The sequence below is a fragment of the Lytechinus pictus genome, chromosome 11 (genome assembly GCF_037042905.1).
Source record: "Lytechinus pictus isolate F3 Inbred chromosome 11, Lp3.0, whole genome shotgun sequence".
NCBI classification, from domain to species: Eukaryota; Metazoa; Echinodermata; class Echinoidea; order Temnopleuroida; family Toxopneustidae; genus Lytechinus; species Lytechinus pictus.
The window spans coordinates 677,923-681,500 of record NC_087255.1 but is presented as its reverse complement, the minus strand read 5'-3'; the positions used below and the strand labels follow the sequence as shown (position 1 = coordinate 681,500).

Sequence of the window (3,578 nt, the reverse complement as noted above, 5' to 3'; positions counted from 1 at the left end):
CAACCAGTTTTAATGAAAATCAACAAGAAATTTCATACGTCATGAATTTGGGGTTGTGATAATAATTTTTTTTTTTGAAAAATTGGTCTTGGAAAATAAAAACCTTTTCCATCTTCATCAAGTGGTTCCTAAGTCAGACTCTTCAATGTTGAATTGTTGGATTTCTTGAATGAAAACATCTGTTACACCAGTCCTGCAGATTGAAAAATAGAGAAAGAAAATCAATGAATTTAAATTAAAATTGTCGTGATTTATAAAACATAAATGTTTTAAGAAAAGTGAGACTATACATATATATGTTTCTTCAACACATAACAGGAAATCTTACTTCTACTAATTAAAAACTAGTACTTCTATAAAGCATATCACTTACACCTGTTCTATGCAGTTCACATACCACTCTCCATTATAACTACATGTACTCTATGAAAAAATGTCAGAGATTTCTCATAAATATGAATCAACATATGTAAATTATATAAATAGTCAGAATTAAAGTTGATATGTTTTGTTGCACAGAATATTTTGATCTGTGATTAAAAACGACACTAACTATAATCTAAAAACAAAATTGAAATGGGTTTTTCAAAGGCAGGTCTAATTGTTGCCCAAAAAAATGTGAACAACCTCCATTATTAAAAATAATCACTAATTAACTCACTCATATAACTGCTGTAGGTTGTATTTCTCTTTGTGGTCTAGTCGCTGTTCTATTAGGCCTACTTCACCAATTATTTATCATCATCAATCACCTCCATGGAAATTGTAAAACTGCATCATCCTATTGGACAAAATGTAAAATAACAAGATTTTAAAAAAATCGTAGATCTACAAATATGAAATATGAATATCACACTAAAGAATGAATAAATGAATTTTGTAAAATATGAAAAATAAATATTGCTTTGTTTATAAACAAATAGAAAATAAAAAGGCCATTTAATTACTAGTAGATCAAGGACATGACCTTATTCTATAAATTTGCCTAATGTACATAACTTTTGGCATTGGTTCTATTTTAGACTCGAGAGCCTGTATATTTAAGAAATGTATATTCATTACAGATCTAGCTACCTCTTTGTGGCTCGGAATATTTTTATTTAATGTAAACATGGTTAACATTCAATGCATAATGTATCTGTACTTTTGTATGGGTTAGTTTGAGTTTTATACCTGGATGAGAATCTGCTAAATGATGCATGCACTTATGATCATCATCTTGAACCATATAGGTAGACCTCTACTGTTTTTCTTGTTCTTCAAACTCAACCTGTTTGTGAAAGAAAAGAGAGAACAATAATAAGAAGTGATCTGTTTCATGGCCGTATGTATAGGGGGAGGGGTTTTGGTAAGAGCTGAAATGTGAAAACCCTCATCAAAAAAAAAATTGCATGACATCCTTCAATTTTACTTTAGAAAAAGGAACAAAACGGCTCTTGGTAATATTGGTCGCTTCTGGCCCTCGCTTTCTGAATTTTAGGTTTCTCTAAATTGTTTCACATGTCTGCCCCCCCCCAAAAAAAAAAAATGATTATAATAAAAATAAGAATCTGGATCTTCTTATTTCCGAATCTTATTTCATTTGATTTTAACATAATTTCATAATCTCATGCACTACCTTTAGGTCTAGATCTATTTGTAAAAAAATATAGATGATAGTTTAGATCGAGTCCAACGAGACTCGGTGCTGTGCGACAGCATTCATGTATCTAAATTAGGTCTAGATCTAGACTAACGATGGACTCTCGATCTATCTAGACCTAGAAAAAGCTTCGGTTCTAAACCGAGATCTAGACCCTAATCCCTATATCGGTTTAGAAATTTTTGATGTCCGACTCTGACTTTTATTCCTGGCTAAGACTTCATTGCCATTATTCACCGAGAGTAGATCTAAATCTAGTCCTTGGTCCACTGACAGTCATACTCGTACATGTAAATGGAGTCGTTTAGGCCCAGACCTAGCTAGATCTAATGTTAGGCCTAAATTACAGACCTGGGGGTAAGTGTCGAGGGTTGCATGGGAAAGTATAAGTTAGACTAGATTTTAAAAAGGTAGGCCTAGCTCTTGATAGCATCGATGAATAAATAAAAGTAAAGTAGCCTAGCCCTAGATCTAAATATAAAGTAAGTAGGATTAAGAAGATCTAGGTCATAACTTAGATCTACTGAAGTGGCAATCAGTAGATCAGCGTATAAAATATCAGTATTGTGTTCTTGTATATAAAATAATGAATGATTTAGTTCCAAATTATTTAAAACCTTTAGTATGTAAACGGCCCGTGAAATACAGGACACGGTATTCTTTACGATGCCCCCTTCAGCTTCCCAAAGCTAGAATTGAACATAAAATAAAATCTTTCGCATATGTCGGACCCAAATTATTTAATGCACTTCCTTCAAATTTACAAGTTTATACCTCCTTGTTAGTTTTTAAAAAAATATGCAAAGCCTTTCATACGAATTGATAAAGAGCGAAATGATATTCCTTTGATTTACAATGCTATGTATGTTTAAATTGTCACTTCCCACTCTATATTTTGGTGTTAATTGTTTCTGATGTTAGATATTTTGTATTTTGTATTTTTGATGTTGTTTGTTGTTGTTGTTCATAGTTATATTGACATGTATTTTAAACTGCAGGGCGCCTTTGTAAAGCAGTTTTAAGAACTGAACAGGCCTACCCTGCAGTATAAAATAAATAAAACAAAATAAATAAATAATAAAATAAATATTGATAATAAGACAAACATGCAGAGCAGCATGTTATTTCTAAGACCGAGTCTAACTATATTTTATAAATAACAATAAGAGTTAAAATGGGTGGGGGCTAAATGCAGAAGCCTGAAGTTATGCAAAACAATCTGAAACAAAGTGAGGGTCGACAGGCGTATCTTCATCCACACTCCGCTTCAGTTTATTCCTGAGTCTCGATCTACTGAAGATAGATGCAGATCTCCCTCTAGATCTAACGTTACAGTGTACAAAAAGAAGCCTCATTCTTCTTGTTTTAATCAGCCCGATTATCTCTCGATTCCCAGCCGGCTAGGAGCCCGTACAAAATACATGTGGTTAACACAGCGGCATAACCACAACACTGCAAGCAACATACAGGCTGCACTGGGCGACGATGACAATCTAACTTCAATTTCAAAGACCAAATTCTGCTTTCCTTTAACAGAAGATGATAGCAAACTCTCTAATTTGTTAAAGAAAAAACCTAAGATCACAAAATACAGTGTGAAATGTGTAAATAGTCCACTGAATTCATGTGATTATATCAATTTATACGTACTCACCGGAGTGTTCGTAGGTCCATTTTGTGTGTGGAAAGAAAAGTTTCAGAATGAATAAATTAGATGACGTGTGAGGTCAAATGAATAATTAATTCTGTAACACGATACCGCTTTATCGATGACAATGAATCGGGGAAATCGCGTATTAATGACGCTCTTAGCCAATGAAAAGGCCGGATTATGAATATCTTCATGCTCATGAATGTCAATGAGGGCTTATTTTTGTCTTCAAATGATCGCGGTAGGCGGAGCCTAATCTCATTTGTTTTGTGCTGAACGCGCACG

The 3,578-nt window shown here is 33.4% G+C and overlaps 1 long non-coding RNA gene across 1 annotated transcript; it reads right to left on the bottom strand.

Moving 5' to 3' along the window:
- LOC135155923 (uncharacterized) lies at positions 1 to 3,353 on the bottom strand. The gene is made up of 4 exons (XR_010295066.1): positions 3,297 to 3,353; positions 1,174 to 1,270; positions 662 to 781; positions 1 to 193 (listed from the first exon to the last, which is right to left on the bottom strand). It is a non-coding gene; the product is annotated as an uncharacterized LOC135155923 (long non-coding RNA).
- Positions 3,354 to 3,578: the final 225 nt, after the last annotated feature.